This window comes from Hippopotamus amphibius, chromosome 12 (assembly GCF_030028045.1).
Source record: "Hippopotamus amphibius kiboko isolate mHipAmp2 chromosome 12, mHipAmp2.hap2, whole genome shotgun sequence".
NCBI lineage: Eukaryota > Metazoa > Chordata > Mammalia > Artiodactyla > Hippopotamidae > Hippopotamus > Hippopotamus amphibius.
In genome coordinates, this window is record NC_080197.1 from 42,037,444 (window position 1) to 42,053,802 (window position 16,359).

Genomic DNA, 16,359 nt, shown 5'->3' on the forward strand with positions numbered 1-16,359 from the left:
GAACAGTTGTAGAAATTATTAGTGTTACAGGACCTGGCTCAAGGGGTGAAGTTCAATGGTCTCATGTATTATGAAGTCACCTGCTGGGAAATGATGGAGAGCGCTTTCACTAAACCTGAGATTCTCCTGAGATAGACTGAAGGAGGATCATACTGAAGCAGTATGTCACGCAAAAGGTAACATAAAAAACAGCTTCCTATGGCCTGTAGATGTCTCACTGCCAAGATGAATGACCCACCCACTTGTCAAAATTACATCTAACTTGCCAGCTGGTCACGGCTGCTCTGAGTCAGTTCACACACCAGCCATGCAGTTCACGCCCAGCTTTTCGGATGATCACCTGCTACTGGACATCATGCCCCTAATTCAAGCGGAGCAATAAGAAATGTTCTCCAAGGAGAACGGAGTGAAGAAGTGCTAGAGAATAAAGGTTTCTGACAATTCATGGGCAAAAAAGATTCTACAGTAATATGAACTGGGCAGCCGCAGCCTCAGTCTCCAAGTCACCCAGCGGCTCTAGATACTTCCTTCAGCACTTTCGGCCACTGCCATAAGCAGCACATCACCCACCTGCAACTTGGAAAATCAGATTCACGCAGTGTTTGGAAACCGCAGTACTGACACAGGATGAAAAAGTCGTAGAGGAAATCCCGACTTTCCTCGGTGTCAGACGCACAAAAGCAAGGGATTCCAACCACGCCTGCAGCATGAATGTCAATTTTGCACTGTGGTTAGAGGGTTTTATTCTAGGACACACGCATCATAGTGCGATAAAAGAGAAGCCGAGAGCAGACTTCTTTTTGAAAACCATAATTCTTTCCTACTTCCCTACCTTATGTCAATACCTCTGAGCCTCTGGGGCTGTAAGTCACTTCCTGTCGTGGTCAAGTTTCATCTCCTTTAGAAGTTTTCAATCCTTTTCACAGTTCCCAGGTGCAAAGATGATTTGGCTGAAAGTCATTTTGAATTTAGAATATTGCCCACAGTGGGGTTTAAGAAATAATTATCCCTTGTGCCTCAGTCCCCTTTTTAAATTACTCTTTCTCCTGTGCACATACATGCACACACACGCACACGCACACACACCAATAGACACACACATACCAACAGACACACACACATCAACAAACACACACACACACTGTTCTGACAGAGATGCCTGTGGTTCCTGCCAAAGCATCTGGCAAAGTGATCCCGGGTCACTAAAACCTTCCTGACCTATGCAGGCTACAAGCTGCATGATACCTTACTTCATCTCATGGTCAGAAGTGAATCAGGGGACAACAAGAGACATACAAAGTGACATTTCAAAACATGATGTTTCCTGACGTTGCTTTTTGGAGTAAGTTGAAATGGTTAACTCACAGAAGAACAAGAATTGCATATCCAAGCCCTCCTCTTGCCCCCAGTGGACTTTTATTTATTTATTTTTTTAAAAAATCTCTGTTCTACCCCATCCTTTGCCCTGGAGTGGTTAAAAAAATCAAAGAGTAGGATATTCATCACAGTGCAGAGGATAGTGAGAGACGGCATTGTTCCACTAAAAATCAGGTCAAGTTAGGTGATTTTACATTTAGAATAAAAAAGCAAATATGAACAGAGAAGCCCAAACTAGTCACTTCCTGCTTATAGGGTGACACCTTGTAGCTCAGGAATTTAATCGGGGCTCTGCCGCTGTCTGCTATCAGCAAGTAGGTAAAACTTCTGGGTCTCCGTTTCCTCATCTATAAAATGAAGATAACAATATCCACTCCCCAAATGTGGAGAGGGCATTTTGGAAAGCACAGTACTAAGTGACATATAAGATTTTATCAAATGGGTGCTATAGGCCACGGGCTACGTGCTGTGGGGATATGAAAGAGAAGTAGTTACCATCCTGTTCCCTTACTCTGTTTTGGCAGGCAGAGTGAGGAGCACGGATGTTTTGTATATTTTATATATATGTATATACACACATATGTATATATGTATATGTACATGTATATCTATATATGATTGCATTGTATAGATATAGGTTAGATAGATAAATAGATAGATAGATAGATGATAGATAGATAGATAGATAGATAGATAGATGATAGATAGATAAACTGTACCTAAGGAAGAATGTAATCCTCACCTAATGGATGTGCAACGCTCTAAGGGTTCAGAAATGAGCCTATTTCTACCTCGACAGTTCACAGGAAAGTTTTTCTGGCTTGTCCAGAATTTTTGGAGCTGGAAAGAGGGAGGAGGCAGTTTTAGCCTAAGCAGAGAGGCAAAAGAACACGGGGAGGGCACAAGGACTAGTAAGAGTCTAATTTGGTTGCAAATACTGCCTATAAAGCAAAGGGCAAGTTGATTAATTCCAGATATGCAGCTCCTCAATACCTGTTTTGAGGCAAGAAATTGGGGGAGGGTGGGGAACCACTGGACTACTTAAGTAGGGAGGGCAACAACTTTTAAGAAGATGAAACTGAGTATTTATTATATTTTGATGAGCATGAGGAGAGAGAAACTGGACTTGGAAAGGAGATCTGGGAGAGCAGAGACCCAGGTCACCACAACCAGAGAGCGCAGGGGAATTGTCACCGTTGGGACAAGAGAAATGGGCAGGGCCTGACGTCTGTGTGTGGGGGGTGTGATCCCATCTGGAATGCACACCTTTGTGCAGTTCACTGCCTTAGAGTGTGGGATGGAGCAAGTGACTTGGTTCTAACAAACAGAATAAGGCAAAAGTGATTGGAGGGGGACTTCCCTGGTGGCGCAGTGGTTAAGAATCCGCCTGCCAATGTAGGGGACACGGGTTCAATCCCTGGTGCAGGAAGATCCCAAGTGCCACAGAGCAACTAAGCCTGTGCACCACAACTACTGAGCCTGTGCTCTAGAGCCTGTGAGCCACAACTACTGAGCCAGCATGCCACAACTACTGAAGCCCATGTGCCTAAAGCCCATGCTCTGCAACAAGAGAAGCCACTGCACTGAGAAGCCCGTGCACCACAACGAAGAGTAGTCCCTGCTCGCCACAACGAGAGAAAGCCTGCACGCAGCAACGAAGACCCAACACAGCCAAAAAAAAAAAAAAAAAGTGGTTGGAGGTCACTGAGATTAGACAGCAGAATCCATGGATTTCATCTTGCTAGCACTCTCTGGCTCTGATGAAGCCAGCTGCCATGGTTGGGCTGCCCCATGGAGAGGCCCACATGGCAAGGAGCTGAGGGCACCCTCTGGCGAACAGCCTCCGAGAAAACGAAGTCCTGCCAGTGACCCAGCGAGTGAGCTCAGAAGCCCTGTCTTCCACCAGCCGCACCTGGGCGTGACTGCAGCCCCGTCTGATACACTCGATCAACCTGGGAGAGACCCTGGAGCGGGGGTGCCCAGCTAAGCTGTGCCCAGATTCCCGACCCACAGAAGTTCTGAGATGATAAATGTCTGTTTTTTAAGCCGCTACATAATGGAACGAGAGACAACTACACAGGGAGGAAGATGCTTAACTGACCTGGGGATGATGACAAACAGATGCTCTCTGAGATTAAAATCCCAGACTTGTGGGCCAAAGTTGCACATACTCTTTCTTCTAGGCTTTGTTGATTTTAGAAATTTTTCATAAAAAGAAATCTCTCCACCACCCCTTTCTTTCACTATTTCCTAGGGCTGATTAAAGAAACATGACTTGATTTTCAATTTCAAGAGACTCAGGGGGGCATTCCAATAGAAAAGTGGCAGGAAATTAATGCCATACACACCAGGCAAGGCAGATGCTTCTGAAGCTGACACGTAGGTGAAGCACACCTTTCCTTTGTACACATCCTACTGTCTTTCGATTTTGCGCTGGTCTTTGTTTTGGGGGGCCTGGGAAAGGGGGACACATCCTCTCAATACAAAATGAGTCATCTCAGAAACGTATCAGTGGCACCAAAATACTCTGATAGTTAAAAAACTTGGCCAAGGGATTTTTAAGAAATCCCATTATCTCTTCATTTATATTTGAATTATGGATATATTTAGAAAAGTTAATATCATGCCTGTGAACTGTGAGATAAATCTCCATGCTAAACCTTTTTATTATGTTTTCATATGAAACATGATTAGTTGTAGTTAAATTCTTTTCACCCATCCTCTTACTGTGAGAAAAAGAAACTGCAGAACTGTATTGCCACATAATTTGTAGAACTTAAAGCTACGTAACGTCCAAATAAATAACCACACTCTTTTTATCAGCTAAGGCTGGTTTTGCATACGGATCTTCCATGGTAGTGGAAAACAGAGCCTCCGTACTTGAGCTTGACACCTCGGTGAGATGTGTGGTCATCTCAGTGCTAAAGGACTGTCGCCTGCAAACCAGTCAGAGGCGAGCTGTCCTGAATCGTCTCCTGTTCTTGTAGAGTTTTCAACCTTTGAAAATGTGAGCAGATCTTTACATTTAGTCCAAGAATGAGGCAAATTTTCTCTCTGCCTGAGTTTACCTTGCCTGTCTGTGAGTGAAGGGAAAGAGAAAAGTGCTCCGTTTACTCTTGTTCATAAGCATTACCTTTTTAAACTGGCTAATGGGGTCTCTCTTTTTCCTGACCTGTAGGTGGATCAGTACCGCCTCCATTGCAGCTGTGGTAATAAATAATATTATTTTATATATATTTTAAAATTTTATATTTTATTTAATTTTATATCTTATATTCTGCAAACACCGTGAGCTCTGAGGCTTCTGTCCATTCCATTAAAGCAAACATATTATCTGGATAGTTGAGGAAATAAGTCCAACTTTCCTTCAAACACCTGACTAATTCATGGAAACTGCACCTGCTACCCTAACTGCAGAAATATTGTGAATTTCTAAGTCCTGTATTCCCTACCAAATGCATTATAACAAGTCCTACCCGAACTGTGTTTTGCTGAATAGCATCCAGATAAATATCCACAGTGAAAATAGATGCTTAAAGGTGATGAATGTGGCTTCAAATTCTGGGCATGCTTAGTTTTTTCCCTGGGTTTTGGCACTGGGGAGGGACTAGGTATTTTCTCGACTCAGGCCTTGTAGTCTGAGAAGTGACGGGCCGCATGGCAGGTATGGTCAGTTATTGGTTATGTGATGAGAAAACCTAGAGGTGAGGCAGGAAGAAGACAAACAGATGAGAGCCTAGGCCCAGATGTGGTACCAAGAAGTGCACACACAGAGTCCTGAAAGCACAAGCTGCCCTGAGCAATAAGGCAGAGAGGGCCAGCTGTCCACCAAAAATAGGTTCTCCTGCTCCAGGGTGGAAGCAATACCCCCCCCCCCCACCCCCAATGCAATTCCTAGCCATCTTGCCTCAAGTATGATTGATGTGGGCGGAAGTGATGTGTGTCTCTTCTGAGCTGAGACTGTTAAGAAGACATGAAGGCCTCTATCAGCTCATTTCCCTAATCTTCAAACTCAACGAGCTCCTCATTCCCCTACCATTTTCTCACCATCCTTCAGCTTTCTCTTACCTGTGCTTATACAACACATGTTCTTTTACTGTAACCATGCCTTTGCAACTCCCCTCAACTCTCTTTGCCCCCTTCTCTCCCTCTGATCTATTCACCAGCAAAACTTCAGTTCTGGTTGAACCCAATGATTCAACTTCTCTAGGCTAGTAGCCAAGCAGATGGGTGATGGGAAAAATAAAATAGCCCAACTTGAAAACCTCGGTCCATGTTGCATTCATGATCTCAGACCTCAAATGAGCACTCAGGACTGTTCCAAAGCCCACTGCCCTTTCCTCAGAACCTTGTCTTCTCCAGTATCCAAGATGACCGCTTAGTACCTTCTCTCTCCAAATTTCCTACTCTTCCCCATCGTCCTCCCATCTTCATGGGAGGAACAGGAGTCATGCATCGGATGGTAACGCTCACCTTCCCACCACTAGATCTGCACGTCCATCAGCTCAGCTCACCTTCTCCCTCGTCTCAGCTGTTACGTGGAATGGTCATCCCTGAGTCTATCAAAGGCCAATTTCCACACTTCCGTCTTGCCCTCTTGGGGAATCTGCTCCCCAGTCCTCCCCTCTCTATCTGGCATCATTCATTTCTCCCTGTCTAATGGTTCAGTTTCATCAGCATCAGCATCAACATCTCTGATGTTAAAACAAATGAACCCAAAACCCCACCTTCAATCCCATGCCCACATGTTTCCCCTTCATAGCAAAACCTCACTAAGACTTTCTTTTAGATTCTATTTCTACTTCCTCACTTCCCATGTGCTCCTTTATCCAGGAGAGGCTGACGTCTGCTCCCATAATGCCTCTGAAACCGCTCTCATCAAGGCCATCAGCCATGCCCGTGCTGCCTGGTTGAATGGACACTTCTCTGTCCTCATCTCCTTTGCTCTGACAGCAGCATTCTTCAGGTGGGCTCTTTCCTTAAGGCACTCTCCTCCCTCGGTTTCTGTGACATAATCCTTGGCCTTCCTCCTACTACTTTGGTCATGACGTCCCAGTCGCAGTTCCTGGTCTGTTGGACCACTTCCCTGCTCATCACCTTCACTTAGACATCCACAGACATCTCAAATGCCACATGTCCGATACAGATCCACTGACACGTACGCCACCCCCACCCACAAAACCCGAAGTCATCTGCGACTCTGAAGTCCCATCCATCGGCACATCTTGTGGGCTCTGCGTCAGAACTGTGTCTTGTATTCGTGAGCCATCCACTCTTCTGCACCCTGGTCCACATCCCTCCCCCTCTCGCCTGGATTATTTTCTTATGAAACCTCCTGAAATGTCTGCATCCTTCCCTCCCATTCTCCACAAAGCAGACAGAGCCATCACTCGACATCTCTTTCACGGTTCCTTTCTTGCTTACCTCAAAAGGACAGCCAGGGTCTTCATCATGGCCTACAAGGCCCCACCCTCTTCTACAAGTTCATTAACCACTTTCTCCCTTACATACTCTTCTTGAGTCTCTTTTCTGTCCCTTAGTCAAGCCGAAGTCCTTCCCACCTTAAGGCTTCAGTACTTGTGGTTCCACCTGCTCGACCTGCTCTCCTCTCGTTCTTTGCAGAGCTGGCTCTCCCTTACTCCCCACCTTGGGACTTAGGTGTCACTCCTCCGCCAAGTCCTTCCTTGGCCACCCTCTCTTAGTTGGCACCCCCAGGCCTTCTCTATCTTTGCTCCCTGTTTATGTCCTGATAAGCACCTTTCACAATCTATAATAATCACCTTATTTGTGAATTCATTATTTTCAATCTCCCCATTTGGAACATAAGCTCTCTATTAATCTCCAGCATCTGATGCAACATCTGCATACAGTAGGCACTCAATATGTGAGCCCTGAATGAAGGAATGGAATTGTGGAATGCTTACTATACGGTTGGGTCCTGTCCTATACTTATATGTACATTATTTCATTTACCTGACAGCTACCTGGTTGTCTCTGAAATAAGAGACACAATTCATGTTCATTCAATGTCATTATAACTCCCTTCACAATCAAACAGCAGCTGTAACATCGCAGAGTCTGGGTATTTGAAATGCATATTTGTTCCAATTCTCTTTGGCAAAGAAAGGCCACGAAAACTCTTAAAGATGTTCATAAATGGGGTTGTGAGGCTTCGTGAAAGAGGACTGGCTTGGGGGTCTGTCACACTGGAATGAGTAGTATGGTCTTGGGCAAGTCCTTTCATTTCTCTGGGGTTTTGATTCCTCATGTCTAAAAAGAGACATTGGGACTCCGTTGTCCAGGTTTCATGCCAACAATGAAATTCTAGGATTTGGTGAGGGTCCACAACCTGCCTTCTAAGCAGAGTCCCTCGCCGTGGCTGTGGGGATGGCACTGAGCTTAGAGGAGCCCATTCAGCCCAAGGAACAAGACACTGAGCATGTGTGCAGCCATGTGCAGTGACCCTTGTATACACGAGCACCTGTCATGTGCCCACGTGTCCTGTTGACACAAAAGCCATCCTACTCATATTGTAGGACCAAGACAGAACCTTCCAGGGGCATGGCCATAGCAATTCCCTGCCAGCATCCAGCTTTCCTTGGATCTCAAGGGGGAGCCCAGAGGTGGCCTCCCAAGGTCACTCCAGGCTGAACGCTTGGGGTTTTGCAGGTGCCGAGTTTTTCTTTTAAAGGGTGTCTGTGTAGTGCACAGGCAGCTCCCAGCATCCAGGCAGCCTCCACCGCACTGGCAGTTTCCACAGTGCTTCCTTTACACCCCATCCTAAGTGGCATGAAGAACCCCCAACCCAAAGGAACAATGGACACACTCGGGAGCCCTTTGAGTAAAGTAAATTGAGTTAATGGTTTGAGCAATCTTGGAGCAACCATTCAGGGGCCCAGAGAAAAGATGCGCCTCCTTAATTAGAGGGTAGCTCTTTGAAGCTGCGGTTCTGTCTCTTTGTTTTCCCTTGTGTTCACATCCCCATCCTTCATCCACATCAGGAAGATGGGAATTGTGCTTGTCCTGGCCCCATGGCACACACGTCTCCCCTGACTCGGGGCCAGATCATTCTGTAATTGAGTTCGCTGGGTCTGGTCAGGCCCACTTCCTTTCTCTTATGCCCCTCTTTCCCCATTTCTGAGCAAATTTAAGGCCAAGGACACTGACGTTCATTTGGGGGTTATTCCAGAGCCCAGCACCAGGCAGAGAATACGCGGTGACAGAAGCCCTGTGGGGCCCCGGGGACTGCATTGGACAGCGCTTCAGGGCAGTGAGGCCAGTGGGAAAACCTGAACAGAAAAGCCACCTGCACGGGTGCCTTCCAGGGAGCCAGGCTCTCATCCCTCCCACCTGAAGTTCAATGTCACAACCAATTTCTTGGGATTCCACGGCCTCTCCAAATATTTCCAGTGTCTTCCAGTGGATGCTTATTCTCATTTATAGGTGAGACTGATCTCCTTTCCCAGGTGTCTTTGGAATTGAGTGTTTGGCCTCCAACAAAATCTCAGCAGGAAGGTGGTAACCATTCAGATGGCTGGAGTGTCTTCCTGAACGTTCCAGCCAGGGGAGCAGAAAGCAAAGGTTCTGCCCAGAAGTTAGCCGTTTTCCAGCAAAGTGTGGCGCGCTGAGCTTTTCAAGAGTAATGGATTAAACAGAAGGGGAAGCTCTGAGCCAGGATGACTTGGCCGCTCTTTAAAATGCTGTATCCCCTGAGGATGGATTCGCCACTGTAATATGTGATCGCATATTGGAAGGATCGTTCTGGATGGTTCCGTTTGGGCTGGTAATGTTGACTGCAGGTGCCTCAATCTCCACCACCTGGAGAAAGACTCCACGTCAAGCCAAAGACATCCTCTATGTTACAAGTCATTTCACTTGTGTGCTTTGGAACTATTTTCCCTCTTAGAAAGGGAATAAGGTGCTTCATTTTCTGGGAATCATACGAACAACTCCATTCCTCCCTCGCCCAGTTCTAGAATCTGTAAATGCTAACCACTCCCTGAGATTCCCACACCAGGGTTATGCAAAGAAATGCTGTCCATGTGGATATTGGGGGACGGCATAGAACTGATCCAGGAGCTTAGTTTGGCCTCAGTCCTTCAAAAAATGTTTACTCCATGAAGTATAACTCCAAACAAGTTAATGAGTAATGGGATACGAACTTTGCCACTTTGCCCGACTTGGGTGAGGTGGCCCTCTGGTTTGAAGCACATCCCCTCTCATGAATGACTTTCCCAAGACCTTGCAGAGCCTAGGGAAAGGGCTGAAGCATAAAAATATAATCAATTAGTCAAAAAAGTCATCATATTGAATAGAAGGCTCTCAGACCAATGGTTAGACTTTCGGGAGTGTTTGGGCACATGTAACCACAGTGATGGAATGCCCATCTTGCAGCACTCTCAAAGGTATTCTTTTAAAAAAGTTTTAAGTTATTGCCTCGCTTTATTGTACACGGTGTCCTATAAAGAAGATATATGTCCACAATTGAGCTTTGAAAGAGGACCATGGGGCCAGTTCCATTTAAAGGGAATGAGGTCAAGCAGTAAATGTGCTGGTCACTCTTCTCATATGGACTGTATCTCAGCCAGCAGTTGGTCTTTGATGTCATAACAACAGCACTGGGCCACAGAGGCAGAGGAGGGTCCCCCCGAACACTGAAGCTAGTCCACACTCATTAAAATTTGGAGACCAGTCTGCAGAGTAGTGCACATCACGGAGCAGAGGGAATGGGCTCCAGGCTGCCGGTTGCCTTTCCGAGTGAAAAACGGCCACCTCTTCTCTACTATCTACCCTGCCTGCTGCATTCTTTACTGTATTTTTAATTGAAGTATGATATACACACAGAAAAATGCATGTGTACAACCATACAGCTCAAAGAGATTTCACAAACCGAACACACCTATGTAACCAACACTCAGATCTATTACCAGCACCCAGATGGCCCCCTTGTACTCCCTTCTAGTTACGTCCTTCACAAGGGCAGCCGGTGTCCTCTCTTCCAACAGCATAGATCAGCTTTTCCGGGTTATTTCACGTAAACAGAATTATCCTGCATGTACTCTTCTGTGACTGCCTCCTTCCACTCGACACTACATTTGTCAAGTTGTACGTGTTGTGTGTAGTTGTTGTCTGATCATCCCCAGGGTGTGCACTTACTGCCTTACTATCTGTTCTACAGTTGGCTGGCATTTTGGATGCTTCCCATTGGGGCTATTTTAACTAGCACTGCTATGAGCATTCTTTTCCAGGTTTTTTAAGTCCGTAGGTGAATACATTTCTATTGGGTATACACCCAGGATGGGATTGCTGGGTCGGAGGGCACGTATATATTCTGTCTTAGTAGTTACTCTGGAAAAACAATTTTCTAAAGTGTTTATATCAGTTTATATTCCCTGTGGGGGCTCCATGTTCTTGCCAACACACCTCGTAACTTCCGTTTTTGCTTTTGTTTTCCATTTGCCATCCTGGGTGGGATAATATAGTGATTTCACATTTCCAGTGGTCATATATTTTTTGAAGTTTTTTTTTTTTAATATTTAAGCCATCTAGCCAGTCAGTGCTCACATCTGTGACAATCACAAAATTAATAAGCTATTAAGGTCACTGAAATGAGACTGGTCCCAACTCAACATTTGGGGCGGGAGGAGAGAGAGGGCGCTATAGAATATACCCAAAGTATAAGGCAGTTCTGTCAGAACCAAAGCAAAACAAAGGACAAAATTCACTAGGGGTACAGGGTAGTCAGAGACTTGGGAAGGATGACAGAGAAAGATCCAGAACCAGAGTGGCCCACAAGCTGATTAGATATTAGCAATGTAACGCCGTAACTGAAAAAGGAAAGAGACTACTCCACAACTATGGGAAACATTTAAACACCCTGACTACTTGTTCCTCAGAAGACCTTGAGGAAATGGACTTTGTGACACACCGAGGAATGGGGAAATCTGATTAGGCACAAGGAAGAGATTCTTCTGGCCAGCAACCATAATTAGAAAGCAGAATATGCAGCTCAGAGAGCTTGCGGAGCTCCTGTCCCCAGGCAGGTCCTGTTTCTCTTGTTCTGTCTGGGAAAGGAAGGTAGGGAAGCGTGCCCCCTGGTCAGGGAAAGTGGTTGCAGGCTTTGATTGTTAAAGCTCAGTGGGTGATGAATAACATCTTTGCGGGCACAGTGCCATCCCCACCATGGGCACATGATGTTTAAGCAGTGAAACTGCACAAGCGAAACCATTCAGAATGAAGATGGAAAGAGAAGGACATGTGTCTCTTGACTCAGAAACAACCTTTGTTGGAATCCAGTGCTGACAGAGCAACCCATGGCCTTTCTGGGTCTGATTTCTCAGAGGCAGGGTCCTTTGTGCCCCACCCTTCCCCTCGGCTCGACTCCAGCCCAGAGTCAGGCTGAGCAGATCCACGAAACAGCCCTGGGTGATGGTCGGGTCCCACTGGAGATGTCTGCACATCTGCCCGGCATCCGCTTCCCGTGATGTGGACTTGGACGTGGCTGCATGGTGGGCAGGGTGGGAAGGGGGCCAGTCTCTTCTCCCGAGCTGCCCCTGCTCTTTCCTTTCCTTCTTCCACATGAGAGAAGAAGCAAGGAATAACCTTTTTAGAAGCATCGTTGATTGGCACGAGGCACAATGTGTATCAGCACACGGATCCAGCCTGGACTGCATCCCTTCTGTGACGTGTTTCCCTCCATAGGAGGTGCTCAGAACAATCAGACATTAAACCTTAATTTCCCGATGTTGCTCTGCCTCAGTTTCTTCAGCTGCAAAATGGAGAGAATCCTCATTGGGCTATTATGAGAATTAAAGGTGCAAATACATACAAAGTCCTTACAGCAGTGCCTGGCACAGAATAAATGCTCAAGGTTAGCTTTTCTATCACCATCACCATCATTATCACCAGGTTTGAAGATGAAGTTCAAAAATTGGCAGAATTATTCCATTAGGATGTCTCTTTTTATTTTTTTAGGATGCCTATTTTTAGATAAGGATATAAAATGCAGGGGGTTGAAGTGACTTGTCCTAGGTCACACCGCTCTGTAACACCAGCATGCATGAGTTAAACCATTCCTATGCACCAAGGATGGTCCTTATACCATTATAACCTCCCAGGGATATAACTTTCATGATCCCATTTTACTGAACAGGACACAGAAGCACAGAAACGTGTGAGACTTTTGCCACACGTGAGAAGCAGACGTGGAATTGAAACAAATCCAAAGCCCTCTGGCTGTTCCATTGAGCCTTGTGACTAGTTTTGGCTGATGGGATGCTAACAGGTATGACTCAAGCAAAGGCTGGAGTGTGTTTGTCCATTGCACTTGCCTCTGTCTTTCTGTGATTCTTTTTTTTTTTTTTTTTAAGATTTATTATTTATTTATTTATGTCTGTGTTGGGTCTTCGCTGCTGTGCGTGGGCTTTCTCTAGAGTAGGGTCTACTCTTCTTTTCGCTGTGCAGGCTTCTTATTGCTGTGGCTTCTCTTGTTGCAGAGCATGGACTCTAGCCACATGGGCTTCAGTAGTTGTGGCACTGAGGCTCAGCAGTTGTGGCTCATGGGCTTAGTTGCTCCTCGGAATGTGGGACTTTCCCGGACCAGGGCTCGAACCCCGTGTCACCTGCATTGGCAGGCGGATTCTTAACCACTGAGCCACCAGTGAAGTTCTGCCTTTCTGTGATTCTTCATCACCATGAGAGAAATTCGGGGCAGGTAGCCTGCTGGTACAGAAGTCTGGGAGATGCATGGAAGAAACCCAGACCCAAACTTTAGCCTGGAGGCCAGCCCATCTAGATCTACTGAGCCCCAGCCACCCATAGACCCACTAACGTGAGAACACATGCTTGTTGTTAAAGGCCACTAGGTTTTGGGGTAGTTTGTCATAAGGTGTAATTGGGCAATAGCTAAATAATACCTGCTCTGTATTGAGTGCTTTCTGGGACTTGCAGCTTGCAAGAAAAGCATGCATCTCAACCAGTGCTTCTTGATCTGTGTATATGATTTACCTGGGGCCCTGATTAAAATACAGATCCTGATTCAGTCATTCTGGGTGGGGCCTGAGATTCTTATTTTCTAACATGCTGTCAGGAGATGCTGCCACTGCTACTCCATGGACCACACCGTGGGTGCAAACGTGGAGAAGTCACCCTGAGCTTCTCACTGTACCTGGGGGTCATAATTGCACCTGGTGAACTTGGGGCAGTACATGGGCCACCTTATGTGCAAGGGAAGGACAGTCCTTGCCCTCCAGTGAGAATTCCTCTGTGGCTTTCTAATAACCATCACTCTCCTCGTGTCCAGCGTGGTCGGGGGTCATCTCGTGTTAACATTTCCGCAGCCTCTCTCCTGGGCTAAGGATTAGAAACACCTAATGCGATTTCTCCTCTTTAATTTTTGCCCTTCCTGGAATTTGAAGGTTCCCAGTAGTAAACCTGGCTTCCAATTCATTTTGGGCTCATAACCAAACCAGATTTCCAAGTCACAGTGTAATTGAGTCTCCAGGCAGGAGAGATATAAAATGTATTTCTGGTTTTCTTAATTTCCAGTCAGGCAGGGCATGGGGACAAGAAGACGAAGGCAGTAGCAGACAGCAGCTAATGGAGGAAGCTGAGTCTCCTGCTGGGAGACTTTTCCAACTGGTTCTTGTCCAGCAACCATGTTTCTTTCCACTACCACCAGCACCACCATCACCACGATCACCTGGAGAATTGAGCCCCATGAGACTTTTGTACTTGGAGAATCATGAAAAGATAGGAGAATTCTTTCCAAGGTAACAGAATCTTCTCCCCTTCCTTCAGTTTTTCATATGCTACAGATTATACACCTATGTGTCAGCTGTAGGAAGATATCATCCTGAGACTCAACTTCCAAATACTCTGAAGTTTTCTAACAGTGTCCTGGGTTGTTGTAGACCCTAAACATGCTACGTGAGTGCCTTTGAAAGATTGCCACAATTTTTAATAAAAGCTGAACGTACACCCAGCGAGTCTGCTCCTAAGTATTCACACAAGAGAAATGAAAGCATATGTTCATGCAATGACTGATACCCAAACATCTGTAGCATCTTTATTTCAATAGGCCCAAGGTGGAAACAACCTAACTGTGCTTCAGTGGGTGAACAGAAAAGCATATTGTATATGCATACAATGGAATAGTAGTTGGCAATAAAAGGATCCAACTTTTATGCACCAAACAACATGGATGAACCCCAAAGTCATTATGGTGAGCAAAAGAGCTCACTGTACTGTACATTCTGTGTGAGCCCAATTATATAAAACTCTCGAAAATGCAAAAACTGAGTTATAGTGACAGAAGGCAGATGAGTGGTGGAGACTTCTGGGGAATGAGGGAGGACCCCCCAAGCAGCACAAGGAAGCTTTTGGAGATGGTAGAGTCATTCATCATCTTCATGGTGGTGGTGGTTTTACAACGCTTCAGACTGTTCACTTTAAATATGCACAGTTCATTGTATGTCAAATATGCCTCAATAAAGCTGTATTAAAAAAAATAATAACGCAACTGCCACTTTCCCCAGCATAGTCTCCCCATCGCTATCTCTAAGAGGTGGCTGGGAGCCAAGGCATGTGTTTTATTTGTTGCATTGGCTTTGGCATGAATACTCTCTCTGGATGCTGGTGGGAGTAAGGTAACACCTGTGTGGCCTATGACATCATTTCTAGGCTCCCTGCATCCTTCATATAGATTCTAGCCACACCTTGTTATTTTTAAAAATAGAGATGAGGAGTCCAGTAGGAAGTAGCCTCTTGAATTCACAGTTGACCTTCCTTTCTCCAGGTCACTTCTGTTGCACATCTGGGGATCGGGGTGCCCCAGACTGTGAGTCTGACAGCCCAGAGCCTCAAACTTGAAGCTGGAATTCTATTCCATTAGCCCTGAAACACTGTTCCTTCCAGGGAGCCCAAGGGTGTTGCTCTCTGATGGAGGTATATCAGGCACAGACAGTGCTCTATGTGAGATGACTTGGTTTACTAAAACATGCATGGGTCAGGTCAACAGGAAGAAGGGGTAGTTAACCTACTGTTTTTACTTCTACTCAGTTTACAGAAACAACTTTCCAGTGACACATGCTGGTCTGTGCCTGGGGAGTTGATGCAAAGCTACATTTATCAAAGCTCCCTGTCCTCTGCCTTTTTTAGGCGTTAGAAGACAGTCCCACACACCACTGAGGACTTCCCATTGTCGCTCATCCTCCCACCTAAAACAGCAAACAAGCAGGGCATGAGGCTCTCAGGAGAAAAACAACAGTTATCTCTCTAAACACCAGCAGTTCATAGGTTTTGCCTAAGCCTGAGCTTTCCCATTGCTACAATGTTGGAATTCCTCTCTTCCCAGCTGCTCTGGGAGGGGATGGCATAGCCTGATTCTGCTGCTGCTGCAGTGCATCCCTTTCTGAGGCTAAAAGATTTCAGCTCTGTTAACAACAAGAAGCAGCAGGTGCCTCATGGAAACTCCACCCTGCACCTTTCCTGCTTCATCACTACCTAGAGAAAAGGCCATGTTTCCATGGCAAATGTTTGAGTAGTGCTTTGTTTAGTTTGGGTTCTCCCAGAAGCAAACCCTGGGACAAAGGAGAAGGAGAAAGAAGACAGAGAAGGGAAAAGATCATAAGGGTACTTTATGAAGTTAGTGACCACAGTGGGCAGTGAGTGGTTACTCCCACAGGGAACACTGGCCACTAGCATGTTGACTTTACTACCACTGCACTCCATCCAACCTCTACACTGATATGGCATGGAAAGAAAGAAATTAAGCTTTATGTCTTTCATGTTCAGAACTTCTTAAGAAGTTCTTATGGAAAAGGAGTACAGAGAAGGTTTAAATACAATGCAAAATGAGATTTTTTTTTTTTTCAGTAACATACTCCCTTGCTGTTTCTTTAACCTCACTGCATACAATCCCAGGAATTAAACTGACAACCCCCTTCCCACCCCTTAAATAATCTTCTGTCTTTTGGGGGATGT

At 45.7% G+C, this 16,359-nt stretch overlaps 1 protein-coding gene across 4 annotated transcripts in view; it reads right to left on the reverse strand.

Moving 5' to 3' along the window:
- ISM1 (isthmin 1) overlaps positions 1–16,359 on the reverse strand; it is an 80,039-nt gene that overhangs the window by 52,011 nt on the left and 11,669 nt on the right. Inside the window, exon 1 of one of the 4 annotated variants that reach the window (XM_057702044.1) lies at positions 7,351–7,407. The exons of the other annotated variants lie outside the window; for them this stretch is intronic. The gene's annotated coding sequence lies outside the window, so the exon portion shown is untranslated. Of the gene's footprint in view, positions 1–7,350; positions 7,408–16,359 lie in introns of those variants that run through there. 4 annotated transcript variants of the gene reach the window in all.